This window comes from Globicephala melas, chromosome 19 (genome assembly GCF_963455315.2).
Source record: "Globicephala melas chromosome 19, mGloMel1.2, whole genome shotgun sequence".
Lineage (NCBI taxonomy): Eukaryota > Metazoa > Chordata > Mammalia > Artiodactyla > Delphinidae > Globicephala > Globicephala melas.
The window spans coordinates 26230608-26243383 of record NC_083332.1 but is presented as its reverse complement, the minus strand read 5'-3'; the positions used below and the strand labels follow the sequence as shown (position 1 = coordinate 26243383).

Sequence of the window (12776 nt, the reverse complement as noted above, 5' to 3'; positions counted from 1 at the left end):
CATAAATGTGTGGGTTTATTTCTGGGTTTTCTATCCTGTTCTCCTGATCTATATTTCTGTTTTTGTGCCAGTACCATACTGTTTTGATGACTGTAGCTTTGTAGTGGAGTGTAAAGTCAGGGAGCCTGATTCCTCCAGCTCCATATTTCTTTCTCAAGATTGCTTTGGCTATTTGGGGTCTTTTGTGTCTCCATACAAATTAAAATTTTTTTGTCCTATTTCTGTGAAAAATGTCATTGGTAATTTGATAGGAATTGCACTGAATCTGTAGATTGCTTTGGGTAGTATAGTCATTTTCACAATATTGATTCTTCCAACCCAAGAACATGGCATATCTCTCCATCTGTTTGTGTTATATTTGATTTCTTTCATCAGTATCTTATAGTTTTCTGGTACAGGTCTTTTGCCTCCTTAGGTAGGTATTTCTTTTTTATTATTTATTTATTTATATATTTTTTGGGGGCTGCATTTGGTCTTCATTGCTGCGCGTGAGCTTTCTCTAGGTGTGGCGAGTGGGGGCTACTCTTCTTTGTGGTGTGCAGACTTCTCATTGCGGTGGCTTCTCTTGTTGTGGAGCATGGACTCTAGGCATGCAGGCTTCAGTAGTTGTGGCACTCAGGCTCGGTAGTTGTGGTGCACAGGCTTAGTTGCTCTGTGGCATGTGGGATCCTCCTGGACCAGGGTTCAAACCCGTGTCCCCTGCATTGGCAGGCAGATTCTTAACCACTGCGCCACCGGGAACTCTCCTTAGGTAGTTTTATTCCTAGGTATTTTATTCTTTTTGATGCAGTGGTAAATAGCATTGTTTCTTTCATTTCTCTTTCTGATCTTTCATTGTTAGTGTATAGAAATGCAACAGATTTCTGTGTATTACATTTTTTTTGTATTAATTCTGTATCCTGCAACTTTACCAAATTCATTGATGAACTCTAGTAGTTTTCTGTCAGCATCTTTAGGATTATCCATGTATAGTTACTATGTCATCTGCAAATAGTGACAGTTTTATTTCTTCTTTTCCAATTGGATTCCTTTTATTTCTTTTTCTTCTCTGCCTTGGCTAGGACTTCCAAAACTATGTTGAATAACAGTGGTGAGAGTGGACATTCTTGTCTTGTTACTGATCTTAGAGGAAATACTTTCAGTTTTTCAAAATTGAGAATCAGGTTTGCTGTGGGTTTGTCATATATGGCCTTTATTATGTTGAGGTAGGTTCCCTCTATGCCCACTTTCTGGAGAGTTTTTATCATAAATGGTGTTGAATTTTGTCAAAAGCCTTTTCTGTATTTATTGAGATGATCATAATTGTTTTTATTCTTCAATTTGTTGGTGTGGTGTATCACACTGATTGACTTGTGGATATTGAAAAATCCTTGCATCCCTGGGATAAATCCCACTTGATCATGGTTTATGATCCTTTTAATGTATTGTTGGATTCAGATTGCTAGTATTTTGTTGAGGATTTTTTGCATCTATGTTCATCAGTGATATTGGCCTGTAATTTTCTTTTTTGTGGTATCTTTGTCTGGTTTTGGTATCAGGGTGATGGTAGCCTCAGAGAATGAGTTTGGGGGTCTTCTTTCCTCTGCAATATTTTGGAATAGTTTCAGAAGGATAGGTGTTAACTCTTCTCTAAATGTTTGATAGAATTCATCTGTAAAGCCATCAGGTCCTGGACTTTTGTTTGTTGGGAGTTTTTTAATCACAGTTTAAATGTCAGTACTTATGATTGGTCTCTTCATATTTTCTATTTCTTCCTGGTTCAGTCTTGGGAGATTGTACCTTTCTAAGAATTTGTCCATTTCTTCCAGGTCGTCCATTTTATTGGCATGTAGTTGCTTGTAGTAGTCTCTTATGATCCTTTGTATTTCCTTGGTGTCTGTTGAAACTTTTTCATTTCTAATTTTATTGATTTGAGCCCTCTCCCCTTTCTTCTTGATGAATCTGGCTAAAGTTTTGTCAATTTTGTTTATGTTTTCAAAGAACCAGCCTTTAGTTTCATTGATCTTTTCTATTGTTGTCTTCATTTCTGTTTTATTTCTGCTTTCATCTTTATGAGTTATTTCCTTCTGCTAACTTTGGATTTTGCTTGTTCTTTCTCTAGTTGCTTTAGGTGTAAGGTTAGGTTGTTTACTTGAGATTTTTCTTATTTCCTCAGTTAAGACTGTATTGCTATAAACTTCCCTCATAGAACTGCTCTTGCTGCATCCCATAGATTTTGGATCACTGTGTTTTATTTTCATTTGTCTCTAGGTATTTTTTGATTTCCTCTTTGACTTCTTCAGTGATCTCTTGGTTATTTAGCAGCATATTGTTTAGCCTCCATGTGTTTGTGGTTTTTTTTCTTATAGTTGACTTATAATCTCATAGCACTGTGGTTGGAAAATATACTTGATTTGATTTCAGTTTTCTTAGATATACTAAGGCTTGCTTTGTGACCTAGCATGTGATCAATCCTGGAGAATGTTCCATGTGCTCTTGAGAAGAATGTGAATTCTGCTGCTTTTGGATAGAATGCTCTATAAATATCAAGTAAGTTCATCTGGTCTAATGTGTCATTTAAGGCCTTTGTTTCCTTGTTGATTTTCTATCTGCATGATCTGTTCATTGATGTAAGTGGGGTGTTAAAGTCCTCTACAATTATTGTGTTACTGTTGATTTCTCCCTTTATGGCTCTTAGTATTTGCCTTATATATTGAGGTGCTCCTATGTTGGGTATATATATATATTTACAATTGTTATATCTTCTTCTTGGATTAATCCCTTGATCATTGTGTATTGTCCTTCTCTGTCTCTTGTAACAGTCTTTATTTTAAAGTCTATCTTGTCTGATATGAGTATTGCTTCTTCAGCTTTCTTTTGATTTCCATTTGCATGGGATACCTTTTTCCATCCCCCTCACTTTCAGTCTGTATGTGTTGCTAGACCTGAAGTGGGTATCTTGTAGACCATATATATACATGTCTTGTTTTTGTACCCATTCAGCCAGTCTATGGAGCCCAAGCCCACTGGGACTGTTGGTCGACCTGCACTGCAGAGAGGAAGAACACAAGGCCAGTGACCATCCAGGTCCCCCAGCCCACCCCCTGCACCAGAGGTGGTGGAGGACCTTGGTGCAGATGAGTACAGTGGCATGCGTGTGCCACCCCCACCCTCTGGTTCCACGTTCTCCCCTGGGAAACAGGTCCATGGAGCTGCCCTCCAACATCCTCCACTTTTCGTCTGCACCTGCCTCTCCCCTTTCCCCAATGTTACCAGCTTTGGTCTTCTTTCTCAGGGTTGATTTGGCCATTTATAATATCTTTTGTGATTCTATGTGAATTTTAGGACTGTGTTTTCTATTTTTGTAAAGAATGCCATTAGAATTTTTATAGGGATTGCATTGAATTTTTACAGGGATTTGCTTTGAATGGTATGGCATTTTAACAATATTCTCTGAATCCCTGAACACAAAATTTCTTTCCATTTGTTTGTGTCTTCTTCAATTGCTTTTTATACCTTGTAATAATTTTTAATGTAGAGATGTTTCACCTCCTTGATTAAATTTATTCTTAAATACTTTATTATATTTGATGCTATTGTTAATGGGATTGCTTTCTTAACTTCTCTTTCTTGTAGTTCATTATTTGTGTATAGAAATGCAACTGATTTTTGCAGATTGAATTTTTTTCCTGCAATTTTATTGAATTCATTTATTAGTTCTAACAGTTTTTGTTGTTACTGTTCTAGCTATATAAGATTATGTCACCTGCAAACAGAGACAATTTTCTTCTTTCTTTACTGTTTAGATAGGCTACATTTCTTTTTTGTATTTAATTTCTCTGGTTAGGACTTCCAGTACCATGTTGAATAGAAGTTGTGAGAGTAGGCACCCTTGTCTTGTCCTGATCTTAGAGGAAAAGCTTTCAGCTTTTCACTGTTGAGTATGATATTAGCTATTATACTCATACTTGTCATATATGTCCTTTATTAAGTGATTTATATTCCTTCTATACCTAATTTGTTGAGAGTTTATCATGAAAGGATGTTGAATTTTTTTTTTTTTTTTTTTTGCGGTATGCGGGCCTCTCACTGCTGTGGCCTCTCCCGTTGCGGAGCACAGGCTCCGGACGCACAGGCCCAGCAGCCACAGCCCATGGGCCCAGCCGCTCCGTGGCACATGGGATCATCCCGGACCGGGGCACGAACCCATGTCCCCTGCATCGGCAGGCGGACTCCCAACCACTGCGCCACCAGGGAAGCCCAAGGATGTTGAATTTTGACCAATGCTGCTTCTGCATCTATTGAGAGGATCATATGATTTTTATCCTTCAATCTGTTAATGTGGTGTATCACAATTATTCATTTGTATATGTTGAATCCCAGGGTTAAATTCCACTTGATCATGGTGTATAATCCTTTTAATATGCTGTTGTATTCAGCCTGCTAATACTTGGCTGAGGATTTTTGCATCTATGTTCATCAGGGATATTGTACTGTTCTTTTCTTGTTGTTTTCTTTTCTGATTTTGATATCAGGGTAATGTTGGCCTTCTACAATAAATTTAGAAGTATTCCTACCTCTTCAATTGTTTTGGAAGAATTTGAGAAGGACTGGCATTAATTCTTTAAATGTTTGGTAGAATTCTCTAATGAAACCTGGGTTTTTCTATTTGGGGAGATTTTAAAATTACTAATTAAATCTTCTTGCTTGTTACTGGTTTGTTCAGATTTTTAATTTGTTCATGATTCAGTCTTGGTTGACTGTATGTTTCTAGGAATTTATTCATTCCCTTTAGGTTATCCAATTTCCTGGATTATAATTGTTCACAGTAGTCTTCTATGATCCTTTGTAGTTCTGTGCTATCAGTTGTAATGTCTCCTCTTTCATGCTGATTTTGTCTTAGTCTACCTAAAGGTTTGTCAGTTTTGTTTATCTTTTCAAAACGCCAGCTTTTATTATTGTTGGCCTTTTCTATTTTTCTTCTTTCCTCTACTTCATTTACTTCTGCTCTGATCTCTGTTATTTCCTTCCTTCTGCTAACTTTGTGCTTAGTTTGTTCTTTTTCTAGTTCTTTAAGAGGTATAGTTAGGTTGCATAGTTGACATATTTTTTCTTCATGTAGGCATTCATCACTCTAAACTTCCTTCTTAGAACTGCTTTGTAGCATCCTGTAAGTCTTGGTATGTTGTGTTTCTATTTTCATTTGTCTGAAGTTACTCCAAATTTTTCTTTTGATTTCTTCTTTGACCCATTGGTTGTTCAGGAGGGTGTTGTTTAATTTCTATATATTTTTTAGTTTTCCTACTTTTATTTATTTTTCATTTTATATTATTGTGATTAGAAAAGATATTTGGTATGATTTCAATTTTCTTACATTTGCTAAGACTGTTGTGACCTAACATACGATCTATCCTGGAGAATGTTCTGTGTTCACTTGAGAAGAATGTGTATTCTGCTGCTGTTGGAAGGAATGTTTTATATATGTGTTAGTTCAATTTGGTCTAAACTAGAGTTCAAGTCCAATGTTTTCTTATTGATTTTCTGGCTGGATGATCTATCAATTGTTGAAAGTGGGCTGTTAAAATGCCAGCTATTGTAGTGCTGTTTATTTTCCCGTTTAGATCTGTTAGCATTTGCTTAATATATTTAGGAGGTCTGATGTTGGGTACATATATATTTATAATTGTTATACCCTTTTGATGAATTGACCCCTTTATTATTATATAATGACCTTCTTTGTCTTTTGTTGCAGTTTTTGACTTGAAATCTATTTTGTCTGATATAAGTATAGCTACCCATGATTTCTTGGTTACCATTTGCATGGGATATCTTTTTCCTCCCTTAAAACTTTAAGGCTATTTGTGTTCTTAAAGCTGAAGTATGTATCTGGTAGGCAGCATAATTGGGTCTTTTTTTTTGTTTGTCTGTTTGGGTTTTTTACCCATTCAGTCACTCTATGTCTTTGGATTGGATAATTTAATCCATTTACATTTAAAGTAATCATTGATAGGTAAGGACTTACTAATGTCATCTTGTTAATTTTTTTTCTGGCTGTTTTGCAGTTTCTTGTCCCTTTCTTCTCCTCTTGCTGTCTTACTTTGTGATTTTTTTCCATAGTGGTATGCTTTGATACCCTTCTCTATATTTTTGGTATCTACTACAGATTTTTGCTTGCTCTTACCATGAAGCTTATATAAAACATCGTACAGTTACAACAATGTATTTTAAGTTGATAACAACTTAACTTCAATTGTATACAAAAACTACCCTTTATTCCCCCGATTTTATGTTTATGTCACAATTTACATCTTTTTATATTCTGTATCCATTAACAAATTATTGTAGCAATAGTTATTAGAATACTTTTTTTTTTTTTTTGGTGGTACGCGGGCCTCTCACTGTTGTGGCCTCTCCTGTTGTGGAGCACAGGCTCCGGACGTGCAGGCTCAGTGGCCATGGCTCACAGGCCCAGCCGCTCCGCGGCATGTGGGATCCTCCTGGACCGGGGCACGAACCTGCGTCCCCTGCATCGGCAGGGGGACTCTCAACCACTGCCCCACCAGGGAAGCCCAGAATACTTTTTTAAAAAAATAATAAATTTATTTATCTATTTATTTTTGGCTGTGTTGGGTCTTTGTTGCTGTGTGCGGGCTTTCTCTAGTTGTGGTGAGCGGGGGCTACTCTTCATTGTGGTGCACGGGCTTCTCATTGTCATGGCTTCTCTTGTTGCTGAACACAGGCTCTAGGAGCACAGGCTTCAGTAGTTGTGGCACGTGGGCTCAGTGGTTGTGGCTTGTAGGCTCTAGAGCTCAGGCTCAGTAGTTGTGGTGCATGGGCTTAGTTGCTCCGCAGCAATGTGGGATCTTCCTGGGTCAGGGCTCGAACCCATGTCCCTTGCATTGGCAGGCAGATTCTTAACCACTGCACCACCAGGGAAGCCATATGAGAATACTTTTGTCTTTAACCTTTACATTAGAGTTAAATGATTTGTACACCACCATAGTCTTGTATTAGAGTTTTCTGTATTTTACTATATTCTTACCTTTACCAGTGTGTTTTATCTTTTCATATTTTTCATGTTATTAGTTAGCATCTCTCATTTCAGTTTTAAGAACTCCTGTCAGCATTTCTTTAAGGCAGATCTAGTGGTAATTAACTCCCACAGGCTTTATTGGTCTGGGAAATTCTTTATCTCTCCTTCATATCTGAATGACAGCTGGCAGTTTTTTTCTTTCAGCATGTTGACTGTATCATCCCATCTCACTCTCTCCTGGACTACAAGGTTTGTTCTGAGAGAGACCTTGTATGTGAGGAGGTTTTTTTTTTTTTTTTTTCCCCTGTTGTTTCTACTATTCTTTTTGATTTTAAACAGTTTTATTACAATGTGTTTGTAGAAAATCTCTTCAGGTTGAATCTCTTAGGGGACATATGACCTTCACAAACTCACTTGTCCATATTTCTCCCTGGATTTAGAAAGTTCTCAGCCATTATTTCTTTAAATAAGCTTTCTGCTCCCTCTCCCTCTCTTTTCCTTCTGGGACTCCAATAGTGCAGAAATTGTTTTTGCTTGATAGTATCCCATAATTCATGTAGTCTTCCTTTGCTCTTTTTCATTCTTTTTTCTTTGTTCTCCTCCGAATAGATAATTTCAAGTGACCTGTCTTCAAGTCGAGATACATTCTTTTGCTTTCTCAAGTCAGCTGTTAATATTCTCTATTACAATTTTCATTCTATTCATTGTTTTCTTCAGTTCCAGAATTTTAGTTCTTCTTTTTTTTTTTTTTTTTATAATTTCTGTGTCTCTGTTAAACTTCTCATTTTGTTTGTGTGTTGTTTTTCTGATTTCATTGAATTATCTTTCTTTGTTTTCATGGAGCTCACTGAGTTTCCTTAAAGCATCTATTTTGAATTCTTTATCATTCAATCCATAGATCTATATTTGTGAGGTAGGTTATTGGGAAATTATTATTTTCCTTCGGTGGTTTCATATTTCCTTGATTTTTCATATGTTCCTTGAAGAGTTGCACTGCTATCTTTGCATTTGAAGAAGCAGTAACCTCTAGTCTTTACTGTCTGGCTTTGGGAGACAATTTCTGTCATCCTGGCTAGGGATTCTGAGAATTTCTCAGACTTTTTCTATGGATATACCCACTCCACACTTCTTGTTCCCTTTTATGGGGGGGGTGATTCTTAAGATTTGTATGCCTTCTTTTAATCCAACAAACTAGACCTTGTGCTGACAGCATCAGCTTTACTTTTCCTAAGGTGGTGGTGAATGTTCAAGTTTGTTTGCTTTCTCACAGTCTTGCAGAGTTGGGCCAGCTTTCTGCGTGTGCTCACAAGCTCTCTGCCAATGCTTGTACTTGCCACCTGAGGGGCACACACAGGGAGCTGGTTACAAGGTAGAAGGTTATGTGGGTGAGGTGTGGGGAGTGTTGGGAATGCCTGTGGGCCAGCTGGGGGGATCTGCCGGCAAGGCCCCTCCAGAAGTTTGTGGGTGGTCCCTCTAATGGAGTCTGCAAAGCAGTTAGTAGGATTTGTATCTCTTTGATGCATTCCAAGCCCTGCCTGCTATGCTGCCAGCCTCTCTCCATTCTCAGCTGTGCAACCTACCTCAGTATTCTGGAAGGGGTGAGAAAGAAGTGGGCCTCTTTGGCAGTGTCCTGCACAGCTGGGGAAACTGGGCACTTACTCAGACACTCACTTGCTGCTGTGGAAGAAATTCCAGGCCTAGGGGGTCTCTTTTGCCACTGAGCTGTGTGCCTTGTGGGAGGGAAGACACAAATGAAGTAAAACTGCTTTTCTTGCCCTCTGTAATGTGTCCAATCTTGGATTTACTTTTTGCTCCAAGTATGTGCTAGAACTTCTCCACTGGACTCCTGGAATTCCACAAAGATACTCTCATTTGTGGGTGTTGTCAAAACCAGTGTTCTTTGAAGGAAAGATGGTAGAAAACTCCTATTTCACCATTTTGTTGCTGTCACTCCTGTGGTTTATTCCACTGAATGGTTTTGTATGTTGAACATCCCAGAATTCTGAGAATAAATCTCACTTGGTCGTGATGTATAAACCTTTCAATGTGTTGCTAAATTTGGTTTGCTAGTATTTTGTGAAGGATATTTGGATCTTAATATATCAATGGAAGGAAGGAATGCAACGTATGGCAGTTAAGACAGAAGAACAAAAATTTAAGTTAGAAAGTTGAAAGAACAGTTTTACAATATTATTTCATATTTCGACAATTATCAATGAAAGAGACAATGAACTTGACATTGCACACCTGTGAAAATTATAATTAAATATTTTACAAATGTGATAGAACAGTTTGAATTGCACTTTCCCTCAAAAGAAGATCCTCGTATAGGCAAATCATGGATCTGGAATCAATTTCTTTCATTGAAAGACATTTTAGGGGACTTCCCTGGTGGTCCAGTGGTTAAGAATCTGCCTTCCAATGCAGGGAACGCAGGTTCCATCCCTGATGGGGGAACTAGGATCCCACATGCTGCGAGGTAACTAAGCCTGCACGCCATAACTAGAGAGCCTGAATGCTGCAACTACAGAGCCCACATGCTCTGGAGCCTGTGTGTCACAACTACAGAGCCCACCCACCGCAACTACCGAGGCCGCGCACTCTGGAGCCTGCGTGCCACGACTAGAGAGAAGCCTGGGTGCCGCAGCTAAGACCTGATGCAGACAAAAATTAATTAATTAATTAATTAATTAAAAAAGAAAGACATTTTAAATTCTAACCATTACTATATGGGATAAATTGTCAGACCTACCTACTTATAAGGATTGAATATGAATTTTGAAAATATATCATCAGTTCCTTTGGATAAAGGTTACGAATGAACCACAAATTTACTGAAATTGCTTTAAAATCTACTCTTCCATCACCATTAACATACCTCCATAAGATAGTTTTCCTGCCTTGAGAACTTAGAGATGGTTTAGACATAAATTTTTCCCTGCAAGTGGTGCTTTTATCAATCCAACCTGATTTAGATAAATGACTAAACAAGAAACAATCTTATTTGTCACACTGAAAGCTTTAAATATTTATATACATTGTTTTCATTCAAAGTGTGCTTACAGGCTTTAATATGTAGAACAGAAATTTCACTAATACCTTTGCTTTCCTTAAAATTGTAGAACAGATACCAGTGCAGCAAACATTGTCTGTAATAAATGCTAATGGGCAAATTCTGTCAGAATAAAGTGTAATTTCTTAAATTATTTCCTTTGTTATCTTTGTTCCAATTGTGTTTTTTAATATATAAATTTATTTATCTTTGGCTGCGTTGGGTCTTCGTTGCTGTGCGCGGGCTTCTCATTGCGGTGGCTTCTCTTGTTGCGGAGCACGGATTCTAGGTGCACGGGCTTCAGTAGCTGTGGCTCGCGGGCTTCAGTAGCTGTGGTTCAAGGGCTCTAGAGCGCAGGCTCAGTAGTTGTGGCGCAGGGGCTTAGTTGCTCCGTGGCATGTGGGATCTTCTTGGACCAGGGATCGAACCTGTGTCTCCTGCATTGGCAGGCGGATTCTTTTTTTTTTTTTTTTCGGTACGCGGGCCTCTCACCGCTGTGGCCTCTCCCGTTGTGGAGCACAGGCTCCGGACGCGCAGGCTCAGCGGCCATGGCTCAAGGGCCCAGCCGCTCCGCGGCATGTGGGATCCTCCCGGACCGGGGCACGAACCCGTGTTCCCCGCATCGGCAGGCGGACTCTCAACCACTGCGCCACCAGGGAAGCCCCAGGCAGGCGGATTCTTAACCACTGCGCCCAGGGAAGTCCCGGAGTAATATATTTTATCTTAAAAGTAAATGATGAATTTAAAAAAACCCTAGTCTTTCATCATGGACAGTAAGTAGCACTGGTCTAAACAGCTAGTCTGTGCTCCTTGAGGGCAGGCATTGCATTCTATTCTAATTTGCCTGATAGTGGGCCTTAGGCTACTATTTATTAAATAAATGAATTTTCAATCTCCAACGTTGGGTCCAGGGCGTTAATATTTAAAATCCCTACTACAATTCCTCAATGACTAGACTCGCTAACATTTACTGAAGTTTATCAAACGGCAGGATCTGTGCCAAGCGCTTTACCTCCCACCGCCTTTTTCACTCACGTTCTCCTTCCTCCGGGGGAGGGGGCGGGCTCAGCACCACGACCCGCCCTGTCTGTGCATTCGTTGGTCGAGCCTGACGCTCGTTACTGCCGAGTCCCGGCCAAACCACGCCTCCACGCCGTTCGTCTGGCCCAGAGAGGGCGTGTCCATCGTCCCGCCGGACGATCCAGTCGGTCTCCTCTCGTGAGAATCGGTACGCCCTAGAGGACCGGAGCAGCGTGGGGGCGGGGGGGGCGTGTTCCGCGGTCCCTCGGAGCCCGCGCACGCCGCGCCCCGCCCCCTCAGCACGCAGGCTCCGCGCGAGCTCGCGCACGCGCGCGCGCGCGCTCTTCAGAGCCTCACTCTGGCCAGCAGGGACCGACGGGCGGAGGCTGGGCTGCTGAAGTACGAGGGGCGGAGCCAGGCCGCCGCCGCCGCCGCCGCCGCCGCCGCCGCCGCCGCCGCCGCCGCCGCCGCCGCCGCCGCCGCCGCCGCCGCCGCCGCCGCCGCCGCCGCCGCCGCCGCCGCCGCCGCCGCCGCCGCCGCGCATGTCTGCAACTCGAGCCAAGAAAGTGAAGATGGCCACCAAATCATGCCCCGAGTGCGACCAACAGGTGGGCGCCTTGGGCCGGGCACCGGGCACACGGGCCGGTGGGGCGGGTGCGCGCGGGCGGGCGAATGTGACAGAAAGGCCTGCAGTGTAATGATGTTTTCCTCTTAGACTTAAGTAAATTGGTGATCTTTATGCTTTTTAATAATTTTCATAACCCCAATAGTCATTAATTTGGTCTAATTTTTAGTAGAACACTTTTAAATACTGTCTCCGTTAAAGTCCTGTTTTTCTAGGTGCTCTCCTCTTCATATGCTGTATATTCTTACTTTTTAAAAGATGAATTTACCTTTCTTACTTTATGTGGTTTCTTGAACTTTTAATATCTGCTTTCTAAACTAAATTCACTAGGTCATGCAATGGCTTTATGACCACTAGTGGCCTGGGGTTCAGATAGACATTCAAACTTAAAAGGGTTCAGCTATGGGGACTTCCCTGTTGGTCCAGTGGTAAAGAATCCGCCTTCCCATGCAGGGGACGAGGGTTCGATCCCTGGTCGGGGAACTAAGATCCCTCATGCCGCGGGGCAACTAAGCCTGCATGCCACAACTGTTGAGCTCTGGCGCCTCAACGAGAGAGCCCGCATGTCACAATTAGAGAGAAGCCCGCGTGCCGCAACTAGAGAGAAACACGAGGAGACTGCGCGCCATAATGGAAAGATCCTGCATGCCTCAACAAAGATCCCATGTGCTGCAACTAAGACCCAACGCAGCCAAAAAAAAAAAAGAAAAATAAATAAAATAAATATTTTTTAAAAAATGGGAACTCAGCTATGACAGTAAACAATGCATGTGATCAGCACAGCATCAGAACAGCATCAAATGACAGCCCAGGTGTAAAGAAAAAAAACTATGCATGTGGTTGCAAGAGCCACCATGGCTTAGAAATTTCATGTTTCTTAGCCCATGAGCTACGCTTCCAAGGTTTTGCAGAGAATGGCAGGATTATACTGTACTTAGGGAGCCCAAAGCTGTGGCTTCTCACCAGGTGCCTTCCAGTCCAGATGCCAACAAAGGGTCATTTTTACCCTAGGCAATATTGCCTAGTAATGTAATAGAGCCGGCAGTGCAGAGCTCTTAGCACTCCGC

The 12776-nt window shown here is 41.0% G+C and overlaps 1 long non-coding RNA gene across 1 annotated transcript in view; it reads left to right on the top strand.

Moving 5' to 3' along the window:
• Positions 1–11615: 11615 nt before the first annotated feature.
• LOC115840332 (uncharacterized) overlaps positions 11616–12776 on the top strand; it is a 43102-nt gene continuing 41941 nt past the window's right edge. Inside the window, exon 1 of the long non-coding RNA XR_011376958.1 lies at positions 11616–11692. This is a non-coding gene — a long non-coding RNA (uncharacterized lncRNA). The remainder of the gene's footprint in view (positions 11693–12776) is intronic.